Raw genomic sequence first — 13,837 nt, 5'->3', positions numbered from 1 at the left:
CCTTATATGGATATAATAACATGCAAATATTGACGTTTTGACTGATGAAGTCATGATGACTGGTGACTACATGAAGACAAACAGATGATAGCGATAATATATCTGTGGTTATCAAGCTATCTCAGGTATTTTCATAAGAATGATGAATGTCTTTAAAGGGATAGTTCACCCAAAAAGGAAAATAAGCCCATGATTTACTCTCCCTCAATCCATCCTAGGTGTAAATTACATTCTTCTTTCAGACAAATACAATCAGAGTTATATTACAAAATGTCCTGGCTCTTCTAAGCTTTATAATGGCAGTGAATGGCTGGAGAAAATTTGAAGCCCAAAAAAGTGCATCCATCCATGAAAAAAGTGATCCACTTTTACTCCAGGGGGTTAATAAATGCCTTCTGAAGTGAATCCATTCGTTTGTGTAAGGAAAATACCCATATTTAAAACTTTATAAACTATAATCACTAGCTTCTGCCAGATGGCCGTACGCATTGATTTAGGGTGGAAGACTAACCCCTGACCCAACGCACAACGTAATATGACGAACGTGGAAGCTCAGAGGAAAGAGCTAAACAAAACCCTGGTCGCGAATTAGCAATTTTGAAGAGAAATGTCGGAGGATTTATGTATAATAGAAGAAGTAGCTTCAGTTTGCTGCATAGCCCTATTTGTTTAAACAGCGAGAGGCGTCTAGCTTACGATACTCCTACATCCTACGTCATACATACGTCACGGGTTATTCTTGTGGCGCAAGAATTGCGTAGTATGCGTACGGTCGTCTGGCGGAAGCTAGTTATTTTAGATTATAAAGTTATATATATGGGTAGCCTATTTTTCTTACAAAAACCCATGGCTTCACTTCAGAAGGGCTTTATTAACCCACTGGAGCCGTGTGGAGTAATTATTTTTTTCTTCAAATTTATTCCAGCCATTTACTCCCATTATAAAGCTTGGAAGAGCCAGGACATTTTTTTATATAACTCTGATTGTATTCGTCTGAAAGAAGAATGTCATCTACACCTAGAAGGATTTGAGGGTGAATAAATCATGGGCTAATTTTCATTTCAGGGTGAACTAACCCTTTAATGCAATGCAACATAGCTTGTAGAATTTAATAAATAATATATTCTCACTCTGTGTTAAGAAGCAACATGAAACCACAGAAGTAATTTCATGTATTGTGATTTTGGAGCAAAACATGATATTAAACTCATAAATTGTAGTGTTTAACAGTATGCTAAGCAAGTCAAGAGCAATTTGTTTTATTACTAATTTTGAAAAGTAAGTCCAGGTAAGATTCTTTGAATGATTTCATTTGAATCATTTCATAATTGAAAGCAAAGAAGGTTAAGTGAGAGATCTGATAAAAAAAGAGACATTTAGCCTACAATAGTATGAATAAAAAAGTCCCAGTGAAAAAAATAAAAATAATCAGTTGGGGTATGATTAACATGTTAAATTAAATTCTCTCTCTCTTTTTTTTTTTTCATTCTACCGAAAATGTGCTGAGCTCCGTTTGTGGGCTCCTGTTGCTATAGTAACGAACTATACTTTTACATGCATCTGATTGACAGAAAAATCGAGTTGAGGTTTTTCCAGCTTTGTACAAAGTTTGCTTTGTACATTTAGTTTAATTGTATTGTTAAAGATGGCGAGCTTTACCATTGAACTGTGTGCATGTATTTTAGACACTTACATTGTTCTTGCTCTGTCCATGCAATAACTGCGTCCATGTTATGAGCCACGTTTTTTATTTACTTCAACTGCTCAGTGCTCTGGTATTATCAATGGGATGACCCATTTCAGGAGTTGCCATAATTAAAATTTAAAATCAGAATATGAGCATAGCTCACTTACATTCACTGAAATATTGAAACGTTAGTGATACTGATTCAAAACACGAGCGCCAGTAATTGAATGTCAAAGTGCGGTTTGAACGCCCCGCCCCCCAGTCAAACTGGAAGTTTTGATTGGTTTTGCACCCAAGTCAGACCTGCCAGTTATTGGCTGAAGCGCTTCAGAACTTTCTGTTATTGGCTGATGCGCAGGGCTCCACTGCTGTAGTCTGAAAAGTGTCTGTCAAATGTCAACTTGCCCTGTTGTTCGTCGGCACCTTTGTCAAAATACTTTGTACTTTTGGTGAAAAATAAATGTAGTGAAGTTGAATACTATATTTTTATTCAACTCAAGTAAAAGTAAAAGTACCACAATTTAATTATACTCAAGAAAGTAGAAAAAAATAAAAAAATCTACTCAAGAACTGTAACGAAAGTATTTGTAATTAGTTACTTTCCACCTCTGCCTATAGGAGAACTAGTCAGCCGCCTAGGGTGGCAGCACAGTCAGGGCAGAAATTTGTTTATTCTTCCTAGTAGTGCCACTTCCATCCCGCCCCTGCCTAGAGCAATAGTTGAGCTTTTGCCGGCCCCGCAAACCAGTTAGACGTTATTACTTTCATACATTTACAAAAGTTCTTATTGAGAATGTACAGAGGGTTAGCAGTTATATTACAGGGCTGTTAAATGCTTCATTCTAATTGGTTGATGAACTTTCTATGGCATGGAATTTTTTCCAGTAAATGCACAGCTAAAGTAGTTCCAGGCAGGTCTTCACTGCATTAGAGTTTCATAGCCTTTCGCCAAATTATTTCAAAGGTCCTTACAGCCTACAACAGCAAAAGAACCGAAACCCACAAAGATATTGACCAAACAAATAAACATAACAAATAGGATAAAAATGACAAACTATTTTCATAATTTTTCCACGTCTTATTTGCTTTCTCCCGCTCTTTCTCACATATAAACACACACACACACACTTGTCAGTTCTGCCTAGCGACTATCAGTCTTAATTGCCTATCAGTAAAATAGTTTCGCAACTTATGTAGTATGACTGAGAACGGGACCATATTAGGTGAGGTCAGATATCTAGCTTTCCACAAGGGGTGTCAGTCAAAACACTGGATCCAATCAGCTTCATCCAAAGTAGGTTTATTTGTTATTAACACTGGTATCTTTCATACAGAACGCAGCTGTACACGAGCTTTACAGTTAATCCATATTCACAATATGTGTGTATGTACTGTTCCCTTTCGTTCAGTCACTACAAGTTACGTCAGTGAATGACAAAATGGGGGTTTCGCTTAGAAGCCTATCACCTTCGAGTTCTTACAAAACGAGCCAATGGCAAGGAAAATGTCATGGGTCTGCGTATTTTGCATAGCGCAACTCCGCCCCACCGCGTGGGTATAAAAGGAGCAGCGTGGCAATCTCACATTATGTTTTTGCTTCGGAGCCGAGTGTTTCTTCACTTCACTTCACTGCAAGCTGTCTACGAGTTTTGAATTACGAGACGAGCGACTCTTCAGCGGTGTTGGTGTTGCGGCGTGTTCCAGCGAGATCGCATTCCTGCTGCTGGTCTGTGCAGTGATCTGCCGACAGTGTGTGTTTCTCCATGGGCGCTTCAGCACTGCTGCTGAATTTTATCCTCTCTAAAAGAGCTGCACATCTTTTTAAAGATGTCTCTCGTTCTCATTGCAGGAACATGACCATCTCAATGTTGTGATCGAGACTCAATGACCTCCTTAGAGGTAGAGTCCCCTCTGCCATACCCCAATCTATTCTCTCCACGAGAGGGGATACTTTGGCTGGTGGCCAGGGAGATTTGAGGCTGTTGGTGTGGAACAACCCAACAAATTCACCTCGGGCCACACCCTCCTCTTGCATATTGCAACCCGTGAGGTTTCCGGATGAGGTCGCTGGCCAGTCTTATGGCGGGTCCAGCGTTTCATTCCAGCGCATCACAAGGTGGTCTTGAGTCATTTGGAGATGAAGACTCGGCTGTGCTGCCTCCTTTGGGGGTGCCAGCATTGCCCGAGTCTAATCCAGAGCTGACTGCCATGCTTTCCTGGGCAGCCACAAGAATCGTGTTTGTGTGGAACCCTCCGCCATGTACCGAGCGCTCAAGGCTTGATGATTGGTTTTTGGGGGCGGCGGGTGCTGACAGGTGTCCCCAATTCCTTTCTTCCAGGAAGTGCATGAAGAGGTCATGAGATTGTGGTTGTCTCCTTTGACCTTTAGGGACTGCTCAGTGAGGCATACCAGTACACGGTTCTTTCATTCGGGTTAGCCCTGTCCCCTCACGTCTTCACGAAAGTCGTCGAGGCAGCCCTTGTGCCACTCCGGCAACACGGGGTTCGCATCCTGAACTATCTCAACGACTGGCTGATTCTAGCTCATCTCGAGACCAGGTTTGCGAACACAGGGACATGGTGCTCCGGCGCAGCTTACGAGCGAGCGCGCGCAGTCACTGCTGAGTCAATTCGAGGACAAGAGTACGGTTCCAGTGAAGTTATTTCAGAGGCTCCTGGGGCATATGGCGTACGGAGTGGTAGCCACTCCGCTCGGATTGCTTCATATGAGATTGCTTCAGCACTGGCTTTGCGATCGTTACCAGTTACTCGGGCCTGCAGTCAGACCTTCACCCCGTGGACGAACCTCTCCTTTATATGGGCTGGAGTCCCCTTAGAATGAGTTTTCAGGCATGTTGTTGTCTCAACAGATGCCTCCACCACGGGCTGGGGTGCCATGTGCAATGGACATGCTGCCACGGGTTCCTGGATAGGACCCCAGTGCCTTTGGCATGTCACTTGCCTTGAGTTGCTGGCAGTACGCTTGGCTCTGCACCGTTTCCGGGCGTTGCTCAAGGACCAACATGTACTAGTCCGTTCAGACAACACGGCCACAGTAGCGTACATTAGGGCTGAACAATTTTTGAAAATAATCTAATTGTCATTTAGTTTTACCAATATTGCGATTGCGATTTAATATGCGATTATTTTCTAAGCTCTTTATACTTTCTATTATTCAACAAAGACAAGCAATAAATCATTGTAAAATAGGGATGGGAATCTTTAGGCACCTCATGAGCCGATCTACTTTTTTCCTTATTAATTAATCTTATTAATAAAACTTAAAATATTTATTTAATTACATATGTAATTATAAGTAAGCCAACTTTAAAAAACTAAATTAATACAATTACATGTTAAGAATTTTAAATAGGCTATATAAACTAATATAGCTCCAAAACATTAAAGCTAGCAAATAACAAAGAGGGAAAAAAACATTACAAGCAATAAACAAAGAGTGCCTTCAGTATTTAAGAGTAGGCTGTCTGAACGTTTTCCATTAAAGAGCTGTAAGTGATTTTTCTTTCTCAGTTTAGATACGATAAACTGCATTCACACTAGTGCACAGATCTCTTTTGAAATATAAGATTTGGTTTGTGCTGTCTGTTTAATAACTTAATACTGTGTTTACATAAATTTTGCATCATAAAAGCATTTTGAGATGCAAGTACATTTAACCACGTAGACGGAGTTGCTCACAGACGCATGCGCAAGTGCTCTTCGCAAAGCGTGTGTGAGTATTTGAAATTGAACGCAGTTTCTGTTGGTGATTTTTATATTTTTAATATATAAGCCAACTGCATTCCAAAAGACATATGATGCCTTCGTAGAGCATTTTTAAGGAAAATACCGGCGGGCAAGAGTAAAGCCCAATTTATACTTCTGCGTCGAACTCACGTTGTAGCTACGTCGTAGGCTGTGTGTAGCACGCGTACCCTTCGGCGTACCCTGGCGTGCACCTCTCCAAAAATGTAACAACGCGACAATTCCTCGCAGACGGCAAGCGCTGTGATTGGTCTGCTTGAACCCCTCCCTCGGGTTTCACATACTCCCTCTCCATGTGTTATTGCGCGTCAACGTGGACAACGACGCAGAAGTATAAATGAAAACCAATGCGTAGTCTACAGCGCAGAGGCTCCGGCGTAAGTCCGACGCAGAAGTATAAATCAGCCTTAACATCAAGCAATGCGCGCGCGTATCTCACAGCGTATATCTTGTGCAATGAAGCCCGTGAATGTCCTTGTAATTCGCTTAACCTTTTCCGAACTTTATGAAAGAATATTTTTCAGAAGGTTTGAGTGGTGTTGTGTGTGTGTGTGTGTGAGAGAGAGAGAGAAAGAGGAATTAGAAGCAAGCAGAAATCGGTTGTTTATAAAGCACACGCAGCGTCATCACGCATCTGTGTTTAAAACTAAGCTCAGCTTCGATTCTGAAATTATCTGAATCGATAAAGAATCGTTGGAGAGAATCTATAACACAATATCATATAAATTAAACATAAACTGTTCTTACCTGTAATCTCTGCCAGGCCTATATGTAGCATGCCAAGTTGATGCTTCATCTGCAGTGCAGACTGCTTACTCTCGCGTGTCACATGACCAGAGTGTAATCGCAGCTTTTGCGGTAAAAAAATCGTGTTTCATCATATCGCGATATTATCGCAAATGCAATTAATCCCACCGTATGTCGCAACTCGAGTCAGAAGCTTCTGAGGTCGCTTCGAGCCATTCACATCCCGGAAGAGTTGAACCGTGCATCCGATGAGCTTTCGCGGATTTAGTCACTTCCTGGGGAATGGAGACTCCATCCCCAGACGGTTCAGCTGATTTGGGAATGAAGGCTGTCTCCTTCCACCCTGAAGGTTTACATGGCTGCCAATCACTGCGCACCACGACCTTGTGGAGTCAAAAATGGTGGGAAAGCATGACCTGGTCATCAGGTTCCTGAGGGGGGTGAGGAGTCTAAATCCTCCTCGCTCTCCTCTCATACCCTCTTGGGACCTCGCAGTGGTCTTATCAGCCCTGCAGAGAGCTCCCTTTGAGCCTTTGCGGTCAGTGGAGCTTAAAATGAAGAAGGGGAAAAGCACTAAAAGGTGACAGCAAAAAGGATATCCGGCTTATTAAACATGATTTACAGAGACTGACAGGCCTTTTCCACACGGGTATTTTGGACGTCGCCGGTTTTGGACGAGACCCAGTCGGACCTCTAGTTGGTGGGACAGCTTTGAGAACGAAGTGGTTGTTGCTGAAGAATGGAGAGAGAATTTTAGTTTGTCGAGGACCATGCCTGTTGACTTTGAGTGAGCTGCATCGCCTGCACATTGAAGGGCAGACAACTGTAATGAGATCGCCTGTCAGTGTTGTCAAAAAAGTTGCACACTGTACTATTTAGCAGACGAGGGGAGATTACGCAGGACGGCAAACGCCTTTGGATTATCAAGACAGGTGGTGTCGAAAATAGTAAGGCATGTATGTGAAGCAATTACTGTCCACTTGGGCCCTGTGTATATACAGTTACCTGTCACTGAGTCCAAAGTAAAGGAACTTGTAGCAGGGTTTCACCGAGCCCATGGCATTCCTCAGTGCATTGGTGCCGTGGATGGGACCCATGTTGAAATAAAGCAGCCATCTATAAATGCTATGGATTACTTGAAAAGAAAGGGGAGGTTTTCTCTTAAAAACGATGACGTGAGATTAGTCATGTGATACATATTGTACCAACATGTTTATGTTGTAACGGGTACTGTGCCCGTTATATGCTATTCACTTTCACACTGTTGCTAAGATCTGTTACTTTGCACACTCTTCATATCACAGTCCTGCAAAGATGACAGAAAATTTACTCACATTTGCTGTCCTGTGGCAATACATGACACCATTAGACCAAATACATGCATTTTAGACCAAACATATGGTTAGTGAGTGCGAACTGGACGCATCAGTGAATTAAGCGTTTTCCGACTTTTCAGTGTGGATGAGAAACTTTTGGAAAATGCTAGTGTGGAAGGAGAGCGTTTTTAAACGGAAACACCTTTTTCAAATGTATCCGGATTAATGTAGACATAGCCTTTGTCTTCAGCCTTATCTGCGCTTGTGGTTTAACACCTTCTCTTCACACTCCTTAACCTTTGTGGTTGGTTACAAACAGTAAAGTTAGTTCATCCAAAAATGAAATTTCTGTCATTAATTACTCACCCTCATGTCGTTCCAAACCCATAATTCCTTCGTTCATCTTCATCTTTGGAGCACAAATAAATATATTATTGATGAAATTTCACTTCAAAATGGTGACAGGGATTCCCAGAGGGGAAGTGCTTAGCGAAGTTTGCGAGTGTTTGTCTAAAAGTGGAGTGGAACGCAGCCCTGGAGGGCCAATGCAGAGCTTAGCTACAACCCTAATAAAACACACCTAAGCAAGCTAATCAAGGTCGTCAGGATCTCTAGAAAATCATAGGAAAGGTGAGTTTGATCTGGGTTTGAGCTAACCTCGGCAGGGCAGTGGCCCTCCAGAACTGGATTTGAGGAACCCTGGCATAATCTTAAAGGGATACTTCAGGATTTAGCATTAAGCTTTGTATTAGTAGAAAACCTGTAGTATTTTCGAATTACCATGCTTTCCACCCTCATATCCCCCTGAGAGGAGAGATTTATGTATTTTTTGTCTGGAAAAAATCCTCCGATGACGCAAAAATCGTCATTTTGCGTCATCGGAGGATTTTCTGGCCAGAGGCTAAAGACTACAGCCAGTAGATGGCGTTGTTCCGCATGTTTTCAGCCCGCCCATAGAGGGTGGGATCTTACTCACAGAATGTACACACAGTCAGCTGTCTTTTTTTGGAAGCTAAGCTAGCAGGCTCTTGTTCTGTGGAGAAAGCTGAGTAGTAGGAGAAAGCTGAGTAAGTAGGGGTTACCATCCTCCTTTTCACGGACTTGTCCGGCGGGCGAGATCGTTCAAAATGTCCGGGATTCGGCTTTTGCTTTCTGCGGTCGCCATTCATTGTTTACATGCACACCTCTTGTTTCAATCTAACTGAATTCATTCCGATTGGTGAATCTGAATGTAGTGTTTACATGAACGCTAAACAAGTGATCGGTTGATGTGCGTTTTAAACATTGCTAAGAAAATTCTCGCACCTCCGTTGCGAGACCGGCTCAGTAATGACGCCACCGGCCTCGCGCCGTTCTCCCGCGGCCGTCAGCCTCGTCCTGCTCACCACAGTAAACATAATGAATGGCGACTGTAGAACGCAAAAGCCGAATCCCGGACATTTTGGGCGATCCCGAAATCCCAGGCAGACTCGTCACGGAGACTCACTGGTAGCCTCATAGGGTAGCCTAACTTTGTTTTCAACTGTGCTGTCTTACCGGTAGGCGTGGCCTCCTAGGGCAGCGAAGCAAGTGCATTCTGGGAGTTGTTGTCTTTCATCCACATAAGCCAAAAATACATTTTTTGGCTTTTCTCAGTCTAGAAAGCTCCAAATTAAAAAATTTCTTCACATTTCTTCTACATAAATGACCTATTTTAAATACACATTCATCTTTCCAGAGGTGAAGTATCCCTTTAACCCTAACCTCAACGTTCTCAATAAAATGAATCAACCTACTAAAAAGCAAACACAAATTAGTAAATATAAAATGCAACTTGCGTTACAAGAGACAAATCAATATACATACTGAATAATGGTCAGTGAAACACAGATCATACAGTTGCTCACAGCATAGTTTGATGAAATAAAAGTGTAAGATCTATAATAAATGATCTATAATAAATGACTGGACAGCTCATGACATCATAACAAGTGAAGCCACTGCGCCGCCATATTGGTATTCCCACACATTCTACTGAATTAATAGAAAATCATCTGATTTTACTGAGAAAACATGACCTAACAAATCAGTGTTTTTATATAGGAAGTCTCGCTCTACATTCTTACAACACAAATGTCCTATCTTTGTAAAGGTTTTTTAGTAAAAGTGTGGGCAAGTTATGTCATCTTCAATACAGATTTATGCTTTCTAAGGTATGTGCATTTAAAGTGCCGTACATTCATTTATTGACACACTTTAATATGCAAATTATATTATCAGAAAACTGAACATTTAGCATAGTCAGGCTTTTATTTGTGTTTAATGGATAAAACAACGGAGGTGAAATGCGCACTCGGGTTTATGGCTGCTATAAATTTGACCTGCCACAAGATGGCGCTGTTTTCGACACTCTTGATGCCTCAAATCTTTTCCCGGAACAATCAGGGGAAAGCCTCATTGCTTCATGAGGCTTAATTTGCCCATCCCTACCCAATACAGTAAAACTGGACATTTTAGAGTGGCCTTTTATTGTGGCCAGCCTAAGGCACACCTGTGCAATAATCATGCTGTCTAATCAGCATCTTGATATGCCACACCTGTGAGGTGGATGGATTATCTCGGCAAAGGAAAAGTGCTAACTAACACAGATTTAGACAGATTTGTGAACAGTATTTGAGAGAAATAGGCCTTTTGTGTACATAGAAAGTCTTAGATCTTTCAGCTCAGGAAAAATAAGGGCAAAAACAAAAGTGTTGCGTTTATAATTTTGTTGAGTGTATATTGTCCTGCACCCCCACGATAAAGCCACTGAACAAAACACCATAGGCTTTCTGTGAAGAAAATAACGGGAGGATGCAATTGCAAGTAAAATCTCAGTTTATTTGAAAGCGGTCAGATGAAGACACAGGTCGGGGACAAACACTCAGGTGGAGATGAAGCAGGGACGAGATGGCGATCCGGTGGTGGTGCGGTGAACAGCGTGCTCGAGTGAAACAACCAGGAACCGTGGAACATCAGACGACACGAAGAACTGACGAAAATCCAGACGAAGAACTTCTCAGACGAGGCACAGGAACAGGACACACACCGAGGAACAACCACAACGATCTGACAACATGAGAGGGAATTTACTGGGCATATAAAGGGAACTGGGATTGAAGACAGCTGGCGACACTAATAACACAACGAGTAACCACACCCACACAATTACATTCACACAGACACATCAGCATGAGACAGCCGATTCATGAACCGTGACAGTACCCCTCTCCCTAGGAACGCCTCCTGGCGTTCCCAGACAACCTTACCTGTCGATTGTAATCATCGATAAGGGAGTGATCCAGAATGTCTCTAGCAGGTACCCAACTTCTCTCCTCCGGACCGTAACCCTCCCAGTCCACCAAGTGCTGAAATCCGCGTCCCCTCCGTCTCGAGTCCAGAATGCGATGTACCGAATAGGTGGGTTCCCCATCTACGAGTCGCGGCGGGGGGGGAACCGGGGCAGGCGGATTAATGTGAGAATAAAACACGGGCTTGATTTTAGACACATGGAAGGCGGAGTGAATTCTCCTGTACGCAGGAGGAAGTTTGAGTCGGACTGTCACCGGACTAATAATTTTGGTGACAGGAAATGGGCCAATGAATTTGGGAGCTAACTTGTTAGACACGGAGCGGAGCGGAATATTCTTGGTAGAAAGCCACACTTTTTGACCCACGACGTAAACGGGAGGCTTTGACCGGTGGCGGTCGGCCTTGGCCTTCATGCGCCGCCCTGCTTGGAGTAGAGTCTCACGGGCTCTAGTCCAAGTACGGCGACACCTCTGGACGAATGCGTGAGCGGAGGGGACCGCGACTTCGGATTCCAGACTAGGAAAAATTGGTGGCTGGTAACCTAAACTACACTCAAATGGCGAGAGGCCCGTGGATGACACTGGTAACGAATTGTGGGCGTACTCCACCACAGAAAGCTGTTGGCTCCAGGACGAAGGATTCTTGGCAACCAAACATCGCAACGTTCTCTCGAGGTCCTGATTGGCTCGCTCAGACTGGCCATTGCTCTGGGGGTGATAGCCCGAGGACAGACTGACCGTGGCCCCCAGTAACTTACAAAATTCTCGCCAAAATTTGGACACGAATTGGGAACCTCTGTCAGAGACCACGTCCATCGGGAGGCCATGTAACCGAAAGACGTGATCTATGACTGTGACCGCTGTCTCCTTGGCTGAAGGTAATTTGCGCAGGAGAAGAGGAAGGTTGGATGAACCCAGAGGCTAGAGAATCAGAAATATATTTCTCCATAGCCTCCCTCTCGGGAACAGAAAGAGAGTAAAGTTTGCCCTTAGGCGGAGATTTACCTGGCAGTAGATCTATTGCACAGTCATAGGAACGATGCGGAGGGAGAGAAGCAGCACGAGACTTACTGAACACCTCCTTCAGGTCGAGGTACTCTGCGGGCACGTTAGACAAATCCGCCGCCTCACTCTGAAACACAGAACCAGACACAGAAGGACAGGCAGACACTAAACAGGACTCATGACAGTGGTTACTCCATGTGGAAACAGTGTTAGTGCACCAGTCGACACGGGGGTTGTGTCTGGAAAGCCACGGGTGTCCCAAAACCACTGGTGCAAGTGGTGAGTCCATGAGGAGGAATGAAATGAGTTCCGTGTGATTGCCAGAAGTGATGAGGGTGATTCTTTCAGTGGAATGAGTAATCCGGGGGAGTTCTTGACCATTGAGTGCGTTGACAGTAATCTGGTGTGAGAGAGGAGTGATGGGAATCTGAAGCTTAAGTGCAAGTTTGAAGTCCATGAAATTACCCTCTGCTCCCGAATCCAGTAATGCGTTGGTGCAGTGCGACGACGTTCGCCATCTCAGTCTTACCGGGAGGAGGGTCGATGATGGTGATGAGGTCTTCTCGGCGGAGATCCCACCCGATAGTAGCCTCATACTTACTACCGGGCTTGCCCTTTTACCGGGCAGGCATGGATGAAATGGCCCGCCCGGCCACAGTACAGACAGAGTCCTTGGGATCTCCGCCTTTCCCTCTCCTCCCGGGAAAGCCGAGCTCTCCCCACCTGCATGGGCTCATGATCGAATGCTGGGCTGACCGCGCTCGCGCCACTGGGCTGGAAATCCTCCGTGCTGGGCTGTGGATGGCTGGTACGCGTCAATCTGGTCACACGATTCAGTCGAGCGTCTACTCTCAAAGCAAGTTCCACCAATCCATTTAGCGTCTCGGGTAAGTCCAAAGCATAAATTTCTCTTTGAACGCGGTCAGCCAGCCCATGCAGGAACATATCCCACTGCGCCTCCTCGTTCCAACGGCACTGTGCGGCCAGGGTGCGGAACCGGATGGAAAAGTCCGCCACCGAGCCTTCTCCCTGCCTCAGTTCGGCGAGTAATCTGGCCGCCTCCTTACCCGCCACCGCACGATCGAATACCCTCTTCATTTCTTCGGAGAGTGCCTGGAACGAGGTGCAGCAGTTGTCTCCGTTCTCCCACACCGCCGTTCCCCAAAGCGCTGCTCTCCCTGACAGCAGGGTCAATACAAATGCCACCTTCGCCTGTTCACTCTGGAAAGTGCGTGGCTGTAGAGCGAAATGCATGGAACATCTCGTGAGGAACGCTCTGCAAAACTCCGGCTCGCCGGAATAACCCTCAGGTGTGGGTAGGCGTGGCTCTGGGCGATCAGCTGCAGCAGGCGCTGGTGGTGGGGGAACGGGCGGCGTGGGGGGCGCAGTGGGAGTCCGTAGAAGTTGTACCTGTTGGGTGAGCTCGGACACCTGCTTCACGAGTGCTTGCACCGCACGACCTGTGCCCGAGATGCTTTCCTCTTGTTGGTCCATACGTGAGATACTGTGGGCGATGAAATCGTTGATCTGGGACGTGCTTGCTGCATCCATGATGTGGTCAGATCGTTCTGTGAAGAAAATAACGGGAGGATGCAATTGCAAGTAAAATCTCAGTTTATTTGAAAGCGGTCAGATGAAGACACAGGTCGGGGACAAACACTCAGGTGGAGATGAAGCAGGGACGAGATGGCGATCCGGTGGTGGTGCGGTGAACAGCGTGCTCGAGTGAAACAACCAGGAACCGTGGAACATCAGACGACACGAAGAACTGACGAAAATCCAGACGAAGAACTTCTCAGACGAGGCACAGGAACAGGACACACACCGAGGAACAACCACAACGATCTGACAACATGAGAGGGAATTTACTGGGCATATAAAGGGAACTGGGATTGAAGACAGCTGGCGACACTAATAACACAACGAGTAACCACACCCACACAATTACATTCACACAGACACATCAGCATGAGACAGCCGATTCATGA

The 13,837-nt window shown here is 44.8% G+C and overlaps 1 protein-coding gene across 2 annotated transcripts in view; it reads left to right on the top strand.

Annotated features, from left to right (window-relative positions):
* LOC308689660 (protein NLRC3-like) overlaps nt 1–13,837 on the top strand; it is a gene marked incomplete at its 3' end in the record, with an annotated part of 83,062 nt that overhangs the window by 51,202 nt on the left and 18,023 nt on the right. The gene's annotated exons all lie outside the window — the stretch shown is intronic.

The sequence above is a fragment of the Scardinius erythrophthalmus genome (assembly GCF_964197995.2).
Source record: "Scardinius erythrophthalmus genome assembly, chromosome: 4".
Classification (NCBI taxonomy): Eukaryota; Metazoa; Chordata; class Actinopteri; order Cypriniformes; family Leuciscidae; genus Scardinius; species Scardinius erythrophthalmus.
The sequence above is the reverse complement of the archived record's forward strand: the minus strand, read 5'-3'. Positions and strand labels throughout refer to the sequence as shown.